Source organism: Sorex fumeus, unplaced genomic scaffold (assembly GCF_029834395.1).
Source record: "Sorex fumeus unplaced genomic scaffold, SorFum_2.1 ptg000020l, whole genome shotgun sequence".
Taxonomy (NCBI): Eukaryota; Metazoa; Chordata; class Mammalia; order Eulipotyphla; family Soricidae; genus Sorex; species Sorex fumeus.
This window is the reverse complement of record NW_026606077.1, coordinates 10,910,174-10,933,541: the sequence shown is the minus strand read 5'-3', so window position 1 is coordinate 10,933,541 and position 23,368 is coordinate 10,910,174.

Sequence of the window (23,368 nt, the reverse complement as noted above, 5' to 3'; positions counted from 1 at the left end):
ACAGGAAGAAATCATACTCTTGGATGTATATGCACCCAATGAGGGACCAGATAAATACCTAAAACAACTGCTAACAGATTTTAAGGAGGACATTGCTAGCAATACAATAGTAGTCAGAGACTTCAACACCACCATATCATTTTTGGATAGATCAATAAGAACAAAACTCAGCAAGGAAACACTGGCTCTGAAGGTAGAAATAGAAGAGAGAGGGCTAACAGACCTATATAGGACTTTACACCCCCAATAGAAAGAATACACATTCTTTTCCAGTGTACATGGAACATTTTCTAAAATAGACCATGTGCTGGATCACAAAACATACCTCAATTGAATCGGGAAGATAGAAATTGTATCAACTATCTTTTCAGACTATGATGCACTGAAGATAGAAGCTAATCGCACACAGATGTGGAGAACTAAATCAAACACCTGGCAATTAAACAACTCAATGTTGAACAATGAGTGGGTCAGGAAGTAAGTCAAGGAAGAAATCAATAGATATCTGGAAACAAATGAGAATGAAGACACTAGCTACCAGAACCTATGGGAAGCAGCTAAAGCCATGTTAAGAGGAAAATTTATAATGTTGCAAGCATTCCTCAGGAAGGAAGAAAGGGCCTACATAGATAACTTGTCTTCACAGCTCAAGATCTTAGAAAAATACCAACAGAAGGAACCCAAACCTGGCTGAAGAAAAGAAATAACAAAACTTAGAGCAGAAATTAATGACATGGAAACCCAAAAAACAATCTGAAAGGTCAGTGAAACCAAGAGCTAGTTCTTGAAGAAAATAAATAAGATTGGTAAACCACTATCAAGACTCACAAAGAGAGAGAACCCTAATAAACCGAATCTAAAATGAAAAAGGGGACATCACAACAGAAACCAATGAAATTAAAAAGATCATCAGAGACTACTTTGAGAGTCTGTATGCTATGAAACAAGAGAACCTAGAAGAAATGGATAAATTCCTGCATTCCTACAATCTCCCAAGACTGAGCCACCAAGAAGGCTTGGAATACCTGAATAGACCCATTCATATAAAGGAAATAGAAACTGTACTCAAAAGTCTTCCCAAAAACAAAAGGCAAGGCCCAGATGGATTCACTAGCAAATTCTTCCAAATATTTAAAGAAGACCTGTTGCCAATTCTCCTCAAGATTTTCAAGGAAATTGAAAAAACAGGAACTCTCCCAAACAGTTTCTATGAGGCACATATCTCCCTAATACCAAAAGCAACAAAGACACCACTAACAAAGAAAAATATAGGCCAATATCCCTGATGAACACAATGGAAAAGATTCTCACAAAATATTAGCAAATAGAATCCAACAACTCATCAAAAAGATCATACACCATGACCAAGTGAGATTCATCCCGGGGATGCAAGGATGGTTTAACATTTGGAAATCAATCAATATAATCCATCATATCAACAAAAGTAAAGATAAAATCCATATGATCAAATCAACAGATGCAGAGAAAGCCTTTGACAAAATCCAACACCTGTTTATGATGAAAACTCTCACCAAAATGGGTTTTGAAGGAACTTTCCTCAAGATAGTCAAAGTAATCTATGACAATCCTATGGCAAGCATTATCCTCAATGGGGAAAAACTAAGGGCCTTTCTTCTAAGATCAGGGACAATATAAGGATGCCCACTATCAACACTTCTGTTCAGTGTAGTGCTGGAAGTACTTGCAATAGCTGTTAGGCAAGAAAAATATATTAAGGGCATACAGATAGAAAGGAAGAAATCAAACTCTCACTACTCGCAGATGATATGATACTATATCTAGAGAATCCTAAAGCCTCTACCAAGAAACTCCTAGAAACAATAGACTTGTACAGTAAAGTCGCAGGCTATAAAATTAATATCCAAAAGGCCATGGCCTTCCTGCATGCAAAAAAATGAGACAGAGGAAAGCAACAAGAAAAAAGCAGTCCCGTTCACCATTGCACCTCAGACAATCAAGTACCTTAGAATCAGCTTAACTAAGGAGGCAAAGGACCTCTACAAAAAAAAAAACTATAAAACATTACTCCACAAAATAAAAGAGGACACAAGAAAATGGAAACATATCCCTTGTTCATGGATAGGAAGAATCAATATTGTCAAAATGGCAATACTCCCCAAAGCTCTGTACAGATTCAATGCAATCCCTATAAGGACACCCATGAAATTCTTCAAAGAAATGGATCAAACACTCCTGAAATTCATATGGAATAACAAACATTCACGAATAGCTAAAGCAATTCTGGGGAAAAAGAAGATGGGAGGCATCACCCTCCCCAACTTCAAACTCTCCTACAAAGCGGTAACAATTAAAACTGCATGGTACTGGAATAAAGGCACAGCTGCAGAACAATGGAACAAGGTAGAATATCCCTACACACAACCCAAAATGTATGATCATCTAATCTTTGATAAGGGAGCAAGAAATGTGAAGTGGAACAAGGAAAGCCTCTTTAACAAATGGTGCTGGCATAACTGGACAACCACATGCAAAAAAATGGGCTTAGACCTCGACTTAACACCATGCACAAAAGTCAGATCAAAATGTATTAAAGACCTCAACATCAGACCAGAATCCATAAAGTACATCGAAGACAAGGTTGGCAAAACCCTCCACAATATTGAACCTAATGGTATCTTCAAAGATGACACGCCATTGATCAACCAAGTAGAAACAGAGATAAACAAATGAGACTATATTAAACTAAGAAGTTTCTGCACTGAAAAAGATAGAGTGACCAGAATACAAAGACAATCTATAGAGTGGGAAAGGATATTCATAGAATACCCATCTGATAAGGGGTTGATATCAAGGATATATAAGGCACTGGTTGAACTCTACAAGAAGAAATCTTCCAACTCCATAAAAAATAGGGTGAAGAAATGAAGAGAAACTTGCTCAAGGAATAAATACGAATGACAAAAAGGTTCATAAAAATGCTCTTCACCACTAATCATCATGGAGATGCAGATCAAAACAACTATGAAATACCACCCCACACCACAGACTGGCACACATTCAAAAGAACAAATTCAACCACTGTTGGCGTGGATGTGGGGAGAAAGGGACCCTCCTACACTGCTGGTGGGAATGCCTATTAGTTCAGCCCTTTTGGAAAACAGTTTGGTCACTTTTCAAAAAATTAGAAATTGAGCTTCCATTTGACCCGGCAATACCACGGTCATGGGTCATGGTCATGGGTCACAATACCCATGACCATACGTTGTTCATCAATTTGCTCAAGTGGGCCCAGTAACGTCTCCATCGTGAGACTTGTTGTTACTGTGTTTGGCATATTGAATACGTCACAGATAGCTGGCCAGGCTTTGGCAAGCTTTGCCCTGTGGGAGAGATACTCTTGGTAGCTTGCCGGGCTCTCCGAGAGGGGCGGAGGAATTGAACTCGGGTCGGTCATGTTGGCTGCATGCAAGGCAAACGCCCTACCTGCTGTGCTACCGCTCCAGCCCACCAATACCACTTCTGGGAAAATATCCCGGAGAGGCAAAAAAGTGTTGTCGAAATGACATCTGCACTTGTATGTTCATTGCAGCACTGTTTACAATAGCCAGAATCTGAAAAAAAAGAAAAAACGAATGCCCAAGAACAGATGACTGATTAAAGAAACTCTGGTACATCTACACAATGGAATACTATGCAGCTTTTAGAAAAGATGAAGTCATGAGAACTTTGCATATAAGTGGTTCAACATGGAAAGTATCATGCTAAATGAAATGAGTCAGAAAGAGAGACAGACATAGAAGAATTGCACCCATCTGTGGAATATAAAGTAACAGAATGGGAGACTAACCCCAAAAATAGCAGAGATAAGTACCAGGAGGTTTGCTCCATGACTTGGAAGCTGGCCTCACATGCTGGGGAATAGGGCAGCTCAGATAGAGAAGGGAAAACCAAGTAAAGTGTGGTTGGAGGACCCGCCTGGGATGGGAGTTGCATGCTGAAGGTAGACTATAGATTGAAAACAATGGCCACTCAATACCTCTATTGCAAACCACAACACACACAGAGAGAGAGAGAGAGAGAGAGAGAGAGAGAGAACAAAAGGGAATGCCCTGCCGCAGAGGCAGGATAGGTAGATGGAGTGGGGGTGGGTGGGAGGGATGCTGGGATCGTCAGTGGTGGAGGGTGGACACAGGTGGATGGATGGGTACCCGAGCATTGTATGACTGAAATACAAGCACGAAAATATGTAAATCTGTAACTGTACCTCACGGTGATTCACTAATAAAAAATTAAAAAAAAAACTGGTATGGGCCATCTGAACAAATTTTCCTCAAAATATGATTCTAAGAGGTTCACAGAACCTTAACACACCCACAAATCAAATGCCAGTCACCAAATGAATCTGCATTATCCTTCTCAGGATTTACAACTCATGTACCAATTTCTTGTCCAATTCTAAAGCTGCCATTCGTGAGTGAAGTAACCCAAGGGTTCAAGTGCAGTCACATCTGCCTGTACAGGGACATGATGACATTTGGTGACAAGCTAGAGTTCAGGATAAAGTTCTACAGCATATAAAGTACTTTGAATAAAAGCATAAAAGCATCAAGGAGCTCATAGGCCTGGAGGAGATGTGGCACCCTTAAATATGAGAATGATCTAAGAAAAACTGGACACAGTCACCAGTCCTCCTGTCCTTGTGAATCCAAAAATACTTAATGAGTCAAATAGAAAGGAAAAAGTGAGTCAAATAAGTCTGTCATGAGTTCCTTTCTCCAGGAAGCTTGATGGCTTCCCTACATGTTGTAGGATTATTTTCACTCAGTATATCCCATGGTAACTCTACCAAGTGCAATAACATTAGAATTTCTCTGTTCTACCAGGTAAAAAAGAGTAATATTAACTTGGCCTAGCAGATAAATTACTTGAGGTCAAAACCAGTCTTATTGTCTTATTTCTGGCTGAAGAACCAGCCAATTGGGGGCTATGAACTCATATTTAACCCACAGAGAAGACTTCAGGGTTTAGGATACAGACAAGGTGTTCAAATGTTAACATAGTCTCCTTTATTTCTGGAGCTTGATAGTACAGTGTATAGGACATTTGCCTTGCAAATGTTGACCCTGGAGCCCTAGATGGTCCCCTGAGTCTGCCAGGTGTGATCCCTGGGTAAAGAGACGGACATAAGCCATGAGAACCACTGGGTGTAGCCCAAAACCAAAAAATCAAAATTCTTTATTTCGGGCTTTTCTTTAGTATCATTCTAGAATTCAGTTTCAAGTAATAACAGAAAAACTTATATTGGAATGTTACTATAGATAACAATGATGAAGTTTAGAGGAAAAAAATTAAGCAATGTTAAGACATTGGAAACAGTCCAAACCAGGAAGAAAGAGGCAGGAAATCATCTCTTAGCAGGAGTCTGCAAAGGAAAGTGACTAAGACACAAGTCGAAACTCACAGTTGTGTTAGATTGAAGGGACAGAGGATGGATTTTGTCACTGACAGAGTAGTTACAAAGTGAGAGGAGAGAATTCAAAAAGGATAAAAACAACAGGAAGAGATTCCAATATCTAGAGATTAAGCTGCTATTCATTAAAGGTGAAATAGAATTCATAATGTGAAGTAACCTGCTTGTTAGAACAAAATCTAGCCTCTGTAATTTATTATTACTATAACATAAAAAATTTGACACCTATACATAGTAATTCCTAGATTTAATATATACATGCATGCTATCTATATATTTAGTAACAGAAACTATAATAGCTGTTTAACATCATCTGCAATATTCAGAATACAGTAAAAAATTACTAGATAAGTAAGGGTTGGAGTGATAGCACAGTGGTAGGGTGTTTGCCTTGCGTGTGGCTGGCCCAACCGAGCTGGGTTCAATTCCTCTGCCCCTCTTGGAGAGCATCTCACCCACACGGCAAAGCCTGGCAAGCTCCACGTGACATATTGAATATACCAAACAGAAACCTGTGAGACAAAATGATCTAATACACATGTTACTAACGTCTTATAATGATGAAAGAAATATAATAAAATGCAATAGGGAAAATCATATTATTTTCATGGCCAAAAAATTTCCAAAATTTAGTAAAACCAAATTAAACATGTTAACTTTAAAGTAACACATTAAACATGTAACTATACAGATTCAAGACATTTAGAGAACTCCAGTTCAAAATTTTTCATACATTTGAAAAATTCTTACATACAACATCACTATGAAATGCTTAAAATCAAGTTAAAGAGAAAATCGAAGAGAGGAAAATGATACGCTAGATACAAAAAAGGAGAACAATGGTTAGAAGTGACAATTGTTTGTCCTGAGAAATAGAGATAAGAGACAATGGAATGACCTCAGTAAACTGCTGAAGTGACAAAAAGTCAAATGAGTTTTGTTCTCTAAAAACCAAGACAAGTTTAGATATATACAAATAGAAAATTTGTTGCCAGAGGCCTGTATGATCAAAAGATATTCAAGAAAATTCTTCAGGCTGGCAAGAAGCTTTAAGATAAAATTTCTGTTCTATAATAAAGGAATGAAGAATAAAGGCATGTGGAAATGGTAAGTGTAATAAAATGGAAAATCTCCTTTCAACACATATTTAAAGCAAAATTTTAACACTACCGTGGCACTTATAAATATATGTGATGCCTTAGAAGACATAGTCAAGTTTCATACTTAACAGGTCCTGAATCACTGGAACTTAATAGCTATTTATTGCTTTGAAATTGCGATCTCTGAGTTGGTAAACCTGAATCTTTCAAACATACCATTCCATAAGAAGTTATTGCCAATCTCTTATCATTGGTGCTAACTAACTGAAAACTATCTAAGAATACACCCATCCAGATGTGTCTTTGATTTTAATTAATACAATGTGCCACTGCAGTCTCAAAGAGAGTCTAATATGGCATGAGATAAAGTAATAGCCTTGGTAATATGAGAAGCACGGAGTCCATGATAAGTGTTACCTTCTTGGGATGTTTTCCTCTATAATAAACATATATTAAGAATAAAGACAGAAATTAAGAGCATGAGTTTGATCTTAAAGCTAATTCCATCTGGCTGTGTAACTTTTAGGTGCATAGCCTAGGCAAATCACCAAAGCTCTCTAAGCTTCTGTATCCACAAATGTAGAATGGTGAAAATAATAATTCTATTATTGATTTGTTGTGATGGTTAAGTGAAATAAGGTCATGAGAAAAATGAAAAAAAAAAACTGGAACTTAAATGAGCTCTAAACGGAGATTCATGGAGGTATTATTTAATAGTTAATATGATCTTTAACAGTATAATTCTCAAAGCAGTTAAATGAGAGCAGATTCTGGACTGTGGTATCATATATTCCTTTTCTTGCTGAGCACAACAATGAGTGTTGCAAAGTCATCCATTTCAGAGCCCTTTAAGTGCATCCCTGGTTAAGAAACAGCTACCCTGGAACCACACTCCCTTGAACCCAATTATATCCTGCTGGCAGGCTAAGAATCCCTGACCATAAATTAGCCTATTTGTTCATAAGAGTCTCTGCTACATGGAATCAAGTCAGAAAATAATGTAAGTGCATGACTCAGTATTATACTAGTTCCTACTTTATGCTACCCAAGACCCAAAGATGATAGGGCTTCAAACAAGAGGCTACTGAAAAAAATCACAATCATAACACATCATTACAGAGAGAGCAATCCCATTTCTGAAGCTTCCAGTGCTAGCCATCAACTGTTATGCAACCAATCTTCTCAGATACTTAGCCTCAGGAACAAAAAACCTCAACCTAAAGGCTCAGGGTACCGCAACCATCATCTTGTATTACTCAGCACATTAACCAGTGAGAAGTTGACCAAAGTCAAATCTGCCAGTGCACTGATTAAATTTTCCTCACTCGTTGTTACCCATTAACATATGCCAAGTCTGGTGTTTATTTTTTCAACTTTAGAAATGAGTTAATTCTGTGGTTAATTACCAGTCAGGTGACTTTTACCTGCCCTTAACTTCCCGTAAGTGGTTAACTAACGAGCATGCCATTACCAGCTTCATGAGGATTAGAGGTTAAGCATAAGCTTGATTATAAGCTATAAATGTGAGTAATTTAAAATGTTATTGGTTATTACAAAAATATATGATAATAATTTCCTCTTTAATGAAAGGGAACATGTTTATAGTGGTCCCTAGCTCCTTGTTCAGGCTTTGGGAAGGAGATGAGAGCATGATAAACAGCTTAGCCTCAGGATGGGCATCTGGGGTGAGGTGGCACAAATGAATACTCACCACTTAACAGGGTCATAAAAACGCAGTCACCATCATTGCATCTGTATGATAAATACAAAGTTTATGGGCTCCTTCTCTTTTAAAGGGCTGCCTGTCACCGGGGAGGGTCACTTGTCAAAGGAGTAAGAAGAACCAACAAAAAGACCAGAAATCCTTATCCCATTTGGAGCACTGCATGCTAAAATAAGAACATCCCCAAGTAAACCCTACTACTGTGATTATAGAGACATGCAAAATGCATATGGAATGAAATAATAACACAGATTGTGCAGGTATAGGACTATATTTTAAAACCTCCCGATTTCTTAAATGTAACAGGAAAATGAGAATAAGGAGTTTCGGGATAGTTGGTAAAACTATGAATTTTTACAAAAATGATCCCCAATGAATAGAAAGAGATGAGTCCAGTTTCTCAAGAAATTGGAAAGAAGACTGTTGCAAAATGTTTGTGGTCTGTGCAGTAAGTAGCAGTGGGGATTTTCTGGTACTACAAGAACATAGGCTACTCTACAACATTCCAGCTGATTGGCTCTTGAGAAGAAGACACTTGCTCTTATACTTAAGTGACATGTAGAATAACAGGATAAGGGAATGCAAAGTATCGGAGGGGAAATACCTAGACAACCATTGACTCTAGAGAATAGAAATCAGGAAATGGAAGCAAAGAAATTGAGTGGGAACAAAGTAAGAGATGGACAGGAAGGAGAAGGGGCCTCGGCCTTGGGTATTGGCAGTATAGAGGTGAGGCATATCTATATACCTAAACTACATAGCCAACAATACTGAAAGCATGAGATCCAAAATACTGCACTGCACTGCTTTCCCATTGTTTATTGATTTGCTTGAGCGGGCACCAGTAACATCTCACAACAAATTGAGACCTGTTGTTACTGTTTTTGGCATATTGAATACGTCACAGGTAGCTTGCCAGGCTTTGCCATGTGGGCGAGATACTCTTGGTAGTTTGCTGGGCTCTCCGAGAGGGGCGGAGAAATCGAACCCAGGTTGGCCGCATGCAAAATGTGTCTCTCAAGGAGCTGGAGAGATGGTATAGTGGGTAGGGTACTTGCCTTGCACGTGGCCAACCCATGTTTGATCCTCAGTATCCAATATGTTTCCCTGAGCACCGCTAGGAATAATTTCTGAGTGCAGTGCCAGTAGTAACCCCTGGGCATGGCCAGGTGTGGCCCCCAAACAAAACAAAAAGTAACCCAAACATAAAATGTGCCTGTCAAGGAGGCAGACTGGGGGTGGGGACATTGATGGAGGGAAGCTGACATTAGTGTTGGAACACTGTATGCCTAAAACTCAGCTATGATGAACCTTGAAAACCATATTATTTAAAAGTCCTTGCTTTTAAACTTTATTTGATGATAGGAAACCCAATGCTCATCAAGTCACTGACCAAGAGTTTGTAATACAAGACAGGAATCTGGTTGGCAATATGCCAATGAGATGTTAGCATCTTTCCTAAGCTCTGTGAACAGGTGAGAGAGAATTCCTGTAAGAGTAAACTATGGTGTAGACACGACTAGCTAGAAGCCCCAGGAAAGTAAAGTGGTGATAAAAGCTTTACAGCTACCCCTCCTGATGCTGAGTGTTCTCTTTCTAAATTAAAAGTCGTTTTCCATTTTTAACAGCCCTAACAATAACACTTTATAGAGCACTCTCTTCTCACACAGCACTTTACAGTCATTAGTTATTTAATCCTCAGAAATATCTCAGGAGACCAGTGGGCAACGGCCTTGCTTACACCCCTCTCCTTGTCTAGAGGAGCAGAAACTAACCCATGAAATGCCCAGGCTGCCTACAGGCAATTTAGGGGGCATAAGGCTCAATAATATCCACAAAGAAGCTATTTTACATTTACTGAGATTATTATGTTTTCAGGCAATTATATTTTTCAAGATTGTTTCATTCCTTTCACCAACAGAACCTCTTTGGGATTTTTGTGTTTGCCCTTAGCAGACACCTATGCGAGCTGTTCAGAGTGGTAAAGATTTTTATTACAACCTTCAAGTTAACAATCCCTCCAAAATGTGTTTGTTGCCTGGAGAGGCAGACAGACATCACCAGTCCATTCACATATAACAAATTCACTCAGTGAAATATCTACACAACAGTTAATCTGTGTTTCATACAGGCATTCGTATATATCAGATCAAATTCCAAAAGCTACACACACACAAAAAAAAAATATGCCATTCACTTACCTATTGCAATAATTTCACTTTATATTTAGAGAGCACCTACTATGTATAAGATACTGCTAAATGTTATAAAGAAGTTAGTGACATGTGATTCCTATATTTAAGTACCTCATGGGCAAAGAGTAGAAATGAGAGATGATACAGGCTACTATAATGGAAGACAGAAAGTGCTAAGTACCAAAGGAGAGTGAGTATGGAAGGCTTCAAAAGAGCTCTGATGAAAATGCTCATTTTTCATTGGGTCCAGAGTGATGTACAGTGGGTGGGGCATTTGCTTTGCACACGGTCAACCCAGGTTCAATCCCTGGCATCCCATATGGTCCCCCAAGCACCTCCAGGAGTAATTTCTGAGTGCAGATCCAGGAATAACCCCTAGGCATCCCTGGGTGTGACTCAAAAATCAAAACAAAACAAAACACAACAGAACAACTTCATGGAGGAGATGGTCATCAAAATGGCCTTTTGTAAATAAACACCAATATAAGGCACTTTGGTTCCCCTCAAAATAGGATAGCAAGAATCATCAGTACAGAGACAGTACAGAGACTGGAAACATCTGGATCCAGTATGAAGAGAGGAGATACCTTTTTAGGTCACCCTTTCCTCTTTGAGTCTTGCTAACTAGGATGCAAAGTCCATTTTATTTAACTGTTTACGAGCTAAATATCAACACTGCTTGTTTAATAAGCATCTGTCAAATTACCTTCTTATTTACTATGTCACAAAAGCCTGGAAATGGATCCTATACCCAATTTTAGTTTCAGTGAGCATATAGTTCTCTTTATTAAAAGAATTGCTTTGTCGGCCTGACTGGGAGGAAGTAGGGGACTGACTTTATTTTCTTCAACTCCAGGAACAGGTATATTAGCATGAATGTCATAGGTGTCATATCAGAGACCAAATGCCCAAAGGTCCCCAGGAATGACTTCTCACCCTCTACTGGGCTAGGTAGCATGGATAAAACTGATGCAGTGAATAAGACAGCAGCCTAAGGGCAAGAACAGCCCAGGCCCAAGTTGAGATCTAACCTATAGAATTAACTCTGAGCACAACTACTGCAAAATCACAGCCAAAGGCAACAGAGAAGAGTGCAGATGCCAAGATGCCAAGAGACGTCAAAAGCAAGTGCTACCACCTGGGAAGAAATCCAGGGAAGTATGATTTCCCTGAGTTCTACTCACCCTCTTGTTCTCCATAGGCCCACATCCTTCCCAAGGTAACAGAAAGATTTCAGCTTTTTATTTAAAGAGGACAGATCTTTTGGAGGCCATCACAATAAAAACAGACAGGTTTGTGCAACACACTGGTTCACAAGCACTTTTTCTCTCCTGGAGGTCATCTCTCCAGGATCTCCTTAATAGGAGGGGAAAAGAAACAGCACAAAGCACATGTAGGGTGTAAAAGTCCCCCCAAACTTAAGAGTAGAAAGCCACCTTCACTGTAGTCCCCTTTGTGTGCAAAGCAGCGTTCAGCCATTACTCCTACACAGGGTCCACACCTGACTAGGACCTCTAAGGGGAAGGAACCAGTTCTACAAGGTGTTTTTAGGACCATGTGTATAATTAAGACAAAATGCTAAGCCAGTGTGATTTGAGGGGGTGGGGGTGGGGGAGGAGAGCCATCTAAAAAGCCTAATCATAGCTAATTCACCGTCTGCGGCCACCCTGGGATTTCATGCAGAGCGCTGGTTTCACTAAGGTAATTGGTGCTATTGAAACAAGCCAGTGCTCTGCAGTTCGCTGCTTCCCTCCTCGCCTCTGGGCACGGAGAGGATCAATATTTGTTAGGATTGCTTCTTGTTCCAACAATGTAAGATTTACAATACTAGCTGGGATTCTCACTTTGTCTTCACACAACTCATCAGTGGAACCCAATTACTAACCTCAGACAAACAACATTAACATGAGCCTCTATGCTGCTTTATTGCCCTTCATCCAAGTCTCATTTCAGGGTCTTCAGGCAGTGCCACTATAACAGATACTACACTTTAAAGTGTGCTCCAAGGAATAAATTCTCAGTCTTTCATTACTCGTACCTTGATTTACTTCATATCATCTTGCCGCTATAGACAAAGATAACACACTGTAAATTACAGCCATCCTGTCTAGTAGTTTCAGAGGTAGGGGGAAGGCAGGGAGTGAGGATTTCTTAGGCTTCACAATTAGCAGTGGACCAGGCACTAACGCTCCCACATTGCCCATGATTAGTTGGTGTTTATTAAAACCATTTGCAAAGCAGGTTTTGAACACAAATCCCTCCCATCTCCTGCCCTCCACCCTCTAGTCTGCTTAGAAAATCTATTAAATTTAAAAAAAAACTTTAAAGCTAAATTAAAATATGATTTTAAGCTGTTCCTTATCACATCCATTCAGAGGCTATCAGCTCAAATGCATCATTTCATGAAGTAACCTGGCAAATTTATTAAAATGAGAAACCCTTTCAATAATCAAATTCCTTTTACTAAAAGTCTCCCCCCAGATATAGTGTAATTTTCAGTTATTCTCTGTTTTCTCACTCCTGAACTCTGGTCCAATTAAGAGCCATCTAAATTCGCCTTGAATTTCTACTAACAAGAGGCTGGGAAAGCAGAGACCTAGGAAAACAGTCATTGGAAAAAGTCCTTCAAGTTAGCTGTAGCAGTACCCCCTTATTTGTCCTACAATTTCCTCCATCCTCCATCCTATTCCAGTAGCTGATAACTAAGAACATTAGTTTTATGCGACTTGTCAAGCTCAAATGAAAAGAGAGCTAACTTTAATGACACTGCAATTAATCGCCCCAATAGACAGACAGCTAAAAGACAAGATATTGACTTCATTAAGGATAATGTATTATGTCATTAAGTTGGTAGGGTCACCTTGTGTATCATACATGCCTGCTAATATATTGGCATTTTCCTCAAATAAGATAAATTCAGATATGAGTGATAAAGCTGATTAGAAAATGTTTAATCTAAAGAGGCTACATTCCACATATGCCTGCTCTATGGCCCCAGGTAGAAGTGATGTCTTAAGAAACTGTGATAGGCCCAAGATTATTTCAAACACCACATCTGACTCATTTGTAATCCTACATTTCCCCCCTTCCTTTATACAGTTAACAGGGTGTCTTTGCTGATGGAAGTTGGAGAGCTTTGGGCAATTTGATGGTTCAAGTTGCTGGTGTTGGTTTCAAATACAGCACCACTTTTTTTTAAAAAAAATTTATTAGTGAGACACCATGAGGTCAGTTGTAGACTTACAAATTTTTGTGCTTGGGTTTCAATTATACAATGATCAAATACCCATCCCTCCACCAGTGCCCATTTCCCACCACCACGGATCCCAGTATTCCTCCCACCCCCCACGCCCCCCATCCCACCCTGCCTCTGTGGCAGGGCATTCCCTTTTGTTCTCTCTCTCCTATTGGGTGTTGTGGTTTGCAAAAGAGGCAATGGGTGGCAATCATGTTTGGTCTATAGTCTACTTTCAGCATGCTTTTCCCATCCTGGGAGGATCCTCCCAACAACCTTTTTTTGATGCTCCCTTCTCTATCTGAGGTTCCTTTTCCCTAGCATACGTGGCTGGCCTTCTGAACATTCAACTATGCAGATGGTTGAAATGAAAACAGTCACATGTTCTTGGTGGCATGAGGTGAGAGGTTAACCCTGTCAGGACCAGGCCTACAAAGCTACTTAGTTCAGAAGAGAAATTGTGACATAGCATCACTCCATTACAGATCATTCTTTTTAATGAGATAACTTTTCCTCAAGGCTTATCTAAAGGGAGCTGGTTGGCTTACATAAAATCATATTTCACTTGGAGTATTCCCAAATTAAAATACATATGCCAAAGCACTTCCTAGAACTTCACTGTACATAAATAAAACACAGTTTTAAAAAATATTATTTATCTCTCTTCACCTAATTCAGCAAAAATATAATCAGAGTTCACAGTTGTTTGCAGCTAAAAAATTCCCATGGAGGTTATTTTATCTTTCTCTGAACTAGTTTCATAAATACTTATTTGGGAGATGTTAAACTGCCTTCCCTCCACACAAGGATCATAGCTTTTGCCCAGTAAACAGAATAATGGTATTAAAAATTTTATTCAATTTAAATAAAATTCTTTTTTTTTCATTAGTGAAACACCATGAGGTACAGTTGTATACCTACAAACTTTCGTGCTTGGGTTTCAGTTTTACAATGATTGAGTACCCATCCCTCCACCAATGCTCATTCTCCACCACCAATGATCCCAGTAGCCCTTCCACACTCCCCCATGGCATCCCCCCTGACCCACGCCACCTTTGTGGCAGGGCATTCCCTTTTGATCTCTCTTTCCTTTAGGGTATTGTGGTTTGCAATAGAGGTATTAAGTGGCCATTGTGTTTGGTCTATAGTCTACTTTCAGCACTCATCTCGCATCCAGAGCGAATCCTCCAAACATTCTTTACTTAGTGTTTCCTTCTCTATTTGAGCTTCCTTTTCCCCCAGCATGTGCTGCCAGCTTCCATGCCATGGAGCAGACCTTCTGGTTTTTAACTCAACTATTCTTGGGTATTAGTCTCCCATTCTGTTACTTTATATTCCCCAGATGAGTGCAGACTTTCTACATCTGTCCCTCTCTTTCTGACTCATTTCACTTGGCATGATACTTTCCATGTAGAACCACTTGTATGCAAATTTCATGACTTCATCTTTTCTAACAGCTGCATAGTATTCCATTGTGTAGATGTACCAAAGAATTCCGAGATGAAATTCTTTTCTGTGAGAGGAAAGGTGACAAACCCCAAAGGTAGATGTATCAGAGTTTCTTTAACTGTTCATCTGTTCTTGAGAACTCGGGTTTTTTTTTTCAGATTTTGGCTATTGTAAACAGTGCTGCAAAGAACATACAAGTGCAGATGTCATTTCAACTATACTTTTTTGCCTCTCCAGGATATATTCCCAGGAGTGGTATTTCCGGGTCAAATGGGAGCTCAATTTCTAATTGTTTGAGAATTGTCCACACTGTTTTTCAAAAGGGCTGAATCAGTCGGCATTCCCACCAGCAGTGAAGGAGAGTCCCTTTCTCCCCGCATCCACACCAACAGTGGTTGAATTTGTTCTTTTGAATGTGGGCCAGTCTTTGTGATGTGAGATGATATCTCATTTTTTTATCTGCATCTCCCTGATGATTAGTGATGTAGAGCATTTTCTCCTGTGCCTTTTAGCCATTCTGATTTCTTCTTTGACAAAGTTTCTGTTCATTTCATCACCCCATTTTTTGATGGGGTTTGTTGTTTTCTTCTTGTCGAGTTCAACCAGTGGTTTGTATATCCTTGATATCAGCCCCTTATCAGATAGGTACTGGGTGAATATCCTTTCCCATTCTGTAGATTGTCTTTATGTTTTGATCACTGTATCTTTTGTGGTGCAGAAGTTTCTTAGTTTAATATAGTCCCATTTGTTTATCTCTGTTTCCACTTGGTTGGTCAGTGGCATGTCATCTCTGAAGATACCGTTAGCCTCAATCAATATCATGGAGGGTTTTGCCGACCTTGTCTTCAATGTACCTTACGGACTCTGGTCTGATGTTGAAGTCTTTAATCCATTTTGATCTGACTTTTGTGCATGGTGTTAAGTCAAGTTCTAAGCCCAATTTTTTGCTTGTGGTTGTCCAGTTATGCCAGCACCATTTGTTAAAGAGGCTTTCCTTGCTCCACTTCACAGTTCTTGTTCCCTTTTAAAGATTAGATGTTCACACATTTGGGGAAGTAAAATTCTTATGTGTGACTGGGTGCTTATTCTGTAAACCTATTTTAGATGAGAACAAACCAAAATAAAAATATATGTTGTGTAATTTCACTTTTTTGTTTTACTTTTGGCCACACCCCACTGTGCTCTAGAGATCACTTCTGGTGGTTCCAGATGTGGTGCTGGGATTTGAATCCAGGTCAACCTAATGCAAGGCTTACCTTGCCTGCTGCTCTATCTATCCACCCAAGAATATATTGCTAATTGCAGCACAAAACATAAAACACGTGGCTAGGTAAATAAGAGACCAAGTAATGTGAATATGCCTGGACCTGTGAGTTTATACATACATATATATACTCAAACAGACTCACACCCATCCTCAGGAATATAGCAGGAAGGAATCACTGTAGATCCTGACCTCTGGGATATTCTCACTTTCAGACTGAGCAAGCTGCATTCTAGAGAAGCAAGTGTACACATTCACACAGGGAGTCAGCAGTAAATAATAAGCCAGCCTGATGATTCCCAGGACTTGAGTCTTTCTTCCACACCACTTCCCTCCATACATATGTATATGCATTTTTAAATATTCTTTCCTCGTTGGAGCAAAGGGACACAGGATTTAACACACAGTGCCTTGTAAAACAGAGGTGATTAAAAATAAAATCAAAGCAGGAGACTCTGTCCATTTACAACCAGGAGGTCTTACATACCTTGCCCAGAGAGATGACCTAAGACTCACCTCTTCCTCACTTACGATCAGTCTCTTTAGAGGGAAACACAACACAAAAATAAATAGAGTGACCCAGAAACCAAAGGCAAGCCTCAGGTTTGATGCCATGGTCAAGCCGTACAAGCACATTCAGCCCACGTTTTTCCTTCCTGCCATTGCTCCTGACATTCAAATCACTTGATTCATTTTCCAGCCCCCAGAGAGGAGGGCAGAACTGACAGCAATTGGAAGCTTCTCAGTTGCCTGTGGACAGACACCTTCCCTGTGGTGGAGGGTGGAGGGAGGACTTCTTGCCACTCCCACTCCAAACTCACCACTAATTACCAACACCTGCAGCCCTTCATGCCCACGCATCCCTTTAACCCAGACCCTCATCTTTTCTATTATTTTTATTAAGATTGTCAAAATCAGAAGTTTGGGAACCTTCTGCTGTGACCTTGGCATTTCTCTGCAGGCTTAACGTATTGGCATTTTTTCTCTGACTGCATCTCTTCTCATTTGTCATGATTATTGCTGAATTTTTCAACTGTCATTCCCAAACGTAAATCAATGGTTGTCTACTTCCCCTTTGTCATATCTGCACGGCAAACAGCCTTTCCCTTCTAAATGAAGCTTCCTCCCTTTCCATCCATTAAAAGGGGCCTGTCTGCAGGAGAAGTCAATCCTTTGTTAGGTCATTGCATTTATCACGCTTCCAATCAGTGCCTGACACACTTATTCAGCCAGGTCTTCAACCACACAATCATTGTTCATCTGGGGGTTGTGCTGTAATTTATTTATGCATGGTGTTTTCACGATCCATCTTGGGCAGTTTCAGATTTTTCACCCCTGCCCTTTTCTTCCTCAGAGTCCTCCAAGTATAGAGAGAATCTGAGGGATGGAAGGAGGGGATTACAGTAACAGGGGGCAGGAGAGGAGCTGTGAAGGGAAGGAACAAGAGGCTTTGTTTCTGTGGGAGTGGCTATGAACAAGTTTCCTTTTCTCTGAGAAGCTGATAGCAAACCCAGAGCGATGCTGGACTGGGGCCTCATTAGAGTACTGTTGAAACCAGGAGCTAATCCTGCTGAATGTGCCCAAGAGGGACACTTTCCGGACATGCAAAATGAGAGTAAAGTCCCATCAAGTTTAATAAAGCCTCTTTATAATCATGTTGGCTCCAATTGTCATAGAGAACTCTCTAAGAGGAAGATTGTTCTCAAAAGAAAAAGCTATAGCCCACTTTCTAAGAAATCACACCACCTCCAAAGCTTGGAAGAAAGCACCTGAAGTGACCGGGAAATTCTCAGGTGGAGGTGGAACAGTTACCAACTCCTTTAGGAGGGGACTGACATCCCTTGCTATCTAACCATGACAAATAGTAGGTTTCTTTTCCCCAATCGTGCACTAACCCTTTAACCAGCATCACCTTCTCATGGTCTTCGTTATCATCCAGGTCTCTGTCTTCTGTTGCAAGGCAAATATTAACACAGAAGAAACCCAGGTCTTTTTCTCTGAAATAATTTTGACTCAGTTAAGAGGAAGGACACTTCCAAAAAGCAGTCAGAGTGCTACAAATTACCCAGCTTCCTTCTAGCCTCTCTGCTCTCCAAGACACACAAGAAAAGCTGAAATATGGAATGATAATTTCAAAGTCTTTTTAACGTTGGTCTTCCACCTTTTACCAACAAAATGTTGTAGGAAACCAACAGGTTTGCACAAAGCAAAGAGACACGAGAAAAAGATTATCTGATGTGTTGAATGAGCTCAATTACACATGTATGCCATAACTAATTGATGACAGTCATTCATTCTTAGTTCATTTTTCCTAGATTGCAGGTGTTGTCTTTTCTGCATCTCCCAGGACACATGGTCACACATTCCACAGACACAGAAATTAAGACCCTTTGCTGTCAAAATTAAGACCCTTTGCTTGCATAAGGCCACAGAGTTAATCAAGATGACTGAGGTTGCCTGGATCTCAAACCACTAGCTCAAACGTAACTCTGAAAAAGTCTGTGATCTAATTTGATGCATATGGTTCCCAGGACTGTTGTTTATGGTTTGGCAGTATGGACATGGTCACCTTCTGTGAAGAAACAGGAATAGATAAGAAAACCTCCTATGACAACATTTTTACAAGCATAAACTTCTACACAAAGCCCCAACAGAGGTACAATTAGAAGAACCCAAAACAGTATCTTCAGGAATACAATAAAGGCACCAAAAGTGCTATAGCAGTGCATCTTCCTTGTCTTAGCTAACAGCTTCAAACCTGTATTCCCCAATCCTCCACACAATTTGTGAAGCTATTTGTGTATGTTGCTAGTGAGTCTGGAGTACTACAGACACCATTCTAGCAGATACATGACCAACGATAAACAATTCTTTATAAAAAGATCTTAGAGCATTTCACAGGGAGTTAATTGAACTCATAATTTTCTGTGACCTCAATTACTGTTAGGAAACTACCATCGGGAACCAGAGTGATAGTGGGAAGGGAATTTTCCCTGCAGAAGGCCAACCTGCATTCACCCTGTATGATCTCCCAATCCCACCAGAAGTATCCTGAGCACAAAGCCAGGAGCACTGTCAGGTGAGCCACTTCCCCAAACAAAATAAAGAAAACCACCATGGTAACAAGAAGTTTTATTTCACTTTCATGCAACACTACAACTAACCATAAGAGTATCTGGAATAATTTCTTGCTCTTAAATTCTTGATCCAATTGTGGGTATAAATATTGAGAGTAAGTCCTGAGCTATTTATCTATAGTAATATATCAGAGCCAATATCTACAGTTGGATATGGAGTCATAAGTTGAGACATAAAAATTCTGGTGAATCTCATTGGCCAATATCCCCCAGAATTCTCTGAAGACATCAAAGTAAACGGGCTCTACTTTTAGCCTAATCATTTGCTTGAAGGTGATGAGGCAGGATGGTGACAGCTCAGATAAGGTTCCTGTCCACAACTTCCTTAAATTCAGACCCACTGTCAGAAATGATAGCATCTAGAAAGCCATGTGTTGAAAGTACCTGTGATTATTTCAGAAAAGACTAGAGAGTATCTGTGAGCCATTTGGAAAGGATTATATTCTGGGATAATTCTGCATAATTAATAATTATTTTGATCTAGGATTTGATCGAGTAACTTTATAGTTTACAACGCATCTTCACATTCACCATTTTAGGGGCTCATTTTAAGTAGTTTCACATTAACAGTCTGATCTGCTACAAGTCATCTAAACTCCCAAGTGTAACTTCCAGTCAGTTTCATGCTTAAAATTTGCAGAATTGTTTATATATTATAAAAACGTAATTGATGGCTATCTTTTGTAATCAACAATGTGATTTTAGTTTTTGAAGTCTTTTGTGGGGGCAAATCATTTGCTGAGTTTCATAGAAGAATTTTAGTCTCCTGAACTGTCTATTGTTAATTCCTTCCACTTAAACTCATTGGAAGGAGAACCCAAGCTACATAATTTTCAGTTCTATAGATTTATCTTTGTTTTCAGGTAATATGGATTAGAAAACTAAATTAAAACAAAAGAGCATTGGTATTTATTTCTTTTCTATGCTTGTAAGCAAGTAGAGTCATAAAAAAGAACAAAAGACATATAATACTATAATCAAGTTTGGAATAAAATACTCAAACTTACTGGTATAAGTAATAATGTTGATTACTGAGATTCCTCAAAACTTCGTAGTTTTTACAATAACAACATAATTTCATGGTTGTTACAATAACAGCAAAATGAATCTGCTGTTGAGCTGTGTAAAGATGTGTATGACTTTCTTTGGTTTACATCCAAACAGCTTCAAAGTTGACTCTGATTATAAAGTGGGTAAAATGACAAATTGAAGAATTTATGAAATAATATATGATGGTTTTAGTTGATCCCGTGTGAATGTGAACTCTTAAATATGTAAACATTAGGCACCCTAAAAATAGTCACATGGCTTTAAAAACCAGTTCCATAGACAGAATCTCTCCAGTACAATTATTAGATAGCTCAATGAGCATAAAAGGGAAGATGTTAAGAGCCCCTGAGAGTCTTCTAGCTGTACTCTTTCAGTGAATTTCATTGAGTAAAAGCATTGTCATATGAGATTCCTTGAGAAGATGCTCAACGAAAAGAAATAATGCAGACTCTACTCTCACACATTTCCCATTCATTCATATTGTTGCCTTATAAGAAAAACGTTGACTCTCAAAAGAAGTTGACGATTTTATCTCTGGTAGGGAATTAAGGATACAAATCATGTTCACCATTTTAGTTGGTGTCCCTGGTACCCTAGAAACCTCATCTCCATTGAGCTACTGACATTCCTAGAAGCACAGATATTCTCAACATATTTTTATTATAAAGTGTCATTTAACTGATTATAATAATTTAAACACAAATAATTATCTGAAAGTTTGGACAAGGGGCTATAGAGATATTATAGGGGATGAGGTGTTTTCCTTGGATGTGGCAGGCCCTGGTTTGGTCATTGGCAGCACATATGGTCCCCTAAGTATAAAACCAGGTAAAAACCTGAGTACCACCTGGTGTAATGTCTCCCCTATCCCCACAGATTTGTGCCAGGTCAAATTTAGCAGCAAATTTTTCCTTTACCATAGACAAATCTTTATATGAAGATTGAAATCTAAAATTGAAAGTGGTATCTCCTGTCCCTTTTTAAAACCAGGACATCTTCAAAAAGTCAAAAATGCCTTACTATAGACTACTAATTCAACTCTCCAGAGGCACCCAGATTCTTAGACATATTTTTAATTTAGAGAGCTTGACTATTAAGTAAATCAATGTGGGGACTAGAACCAAATGGAATAGAATGATATTATTATTGTTCCCTTGGTGATTTCCTAAAAAATGCCTTAGGAATACAGTTGGAAAAAATCTTACAACTTGGTTTAATGGTGCACAAACTTTGTAGTCTGCTTATTTGTCCTTAGGAGATATTTGAATAAGTCTGGAAGTGAAAAATCAACCAGTGGTAGCAAAATCCAAGCAGATTAATACTGATGAAAATAACACCTGGCATTACTATTAGGTGTAAATAATAATGAATAAGTAACTTCAAACCTCAAATTTTGATTCTATTCTTCTATCACCCTTCTAATAAGTCACAAGTAACAATCACAATACTGACCCAAGAAACATCAACTAAATGAACATAGCACTTTGAAGGAATACAAAGAGGCATGAATCTAGTACTTGGGATGGAAACTGCCTGACAAACTGATAAATAACTTTCTAAGAATACACCCTAAAAGAGTATTAATTAATTGTCAAAAATCTACCATGAAAATTGCCTTCAATCTAACATTCATGATTATTGGAACCAACAATAACACCATCACTACTATCATTCAATGTCTACCAATATAGAAGTTTTTTTGAGTTATAAATATTAAAGCAGGACAATTAGGTTGCAGAGTACATCTATTTGGTTTCTTAAAAGATTGTGTTCCCACCAGCAGTGGAAGGGTTCCATTGGAAGGTACCAATTTCTCCTTATATCCAAGTAAGGAACTAAAATATATTCCCCCAAATGCTATGTGAAAGAAAAGCCTAAGCACCACACTTCAAATTAGCCTACCCTTAATCTACTGTTTTAACCTAGCAAATATGTTAATGATTGATGGTTCCAGTGAGATTGTTTATAAAAGATCACAATTTTAAGCAAAGCAGGTGAAAGAAATGTTATTTGATATGTTTAGGCTTCATGAACCATCAGAAGTTAAACATAATTCTACCCAGAAATTTCATATTTTCTTTTGCATAAAAGGTTCTCAGTATATGAACCAAGTAGAATGATTAACAAAGTCTTCAATATGTTTCATGGTATGAATAAAAGCAAGATTTGCTAAGGTTTCAGTAGTATCTCAGATAATTTTGCTGTAGTATTTTCAGTAGTATCTCAGATAATTAGTAGCTGATCAAATTTATTTATATAAATTTATTTATGCTTATTGGTTTTTTATTTTGCAGTTCTGACATCAGAACCAAGGTTTGGTACAGGTAAAGCATGTGCTTTACCACTTATGCACACCCCAGCCTTAAATTTTGATTTGGGTCTGTTTAATGTGTTTGTTTTAGCATTGCTGGGGATGGAAACCCAGGACTCCCTTTATCCAAGACATATACTTTACAACAAAGTTACATCCCTAGTTTGGCTTTTATTTTAAACTGGTTCTGTGATAGGATAAGTCAAACAGGGAGCTCTCAAAGAAGAAATATCGGAACAAACCCCAAACAAGAATAAATCTATATATTTGGGTAAAAATTAAATTATGATAAATGACCATCCTGTGTCACTGTGGTAAACCTCAACTACAAGATTCCAAAAATACTGAAGCAAGAACTCAAAAAATACATACACATACACACACAAAAAAAAAAAACAAAAGAAAACCCTGAAAGGCCACATGCAAATGAAGGAACTCAACCTTTTTCTAAC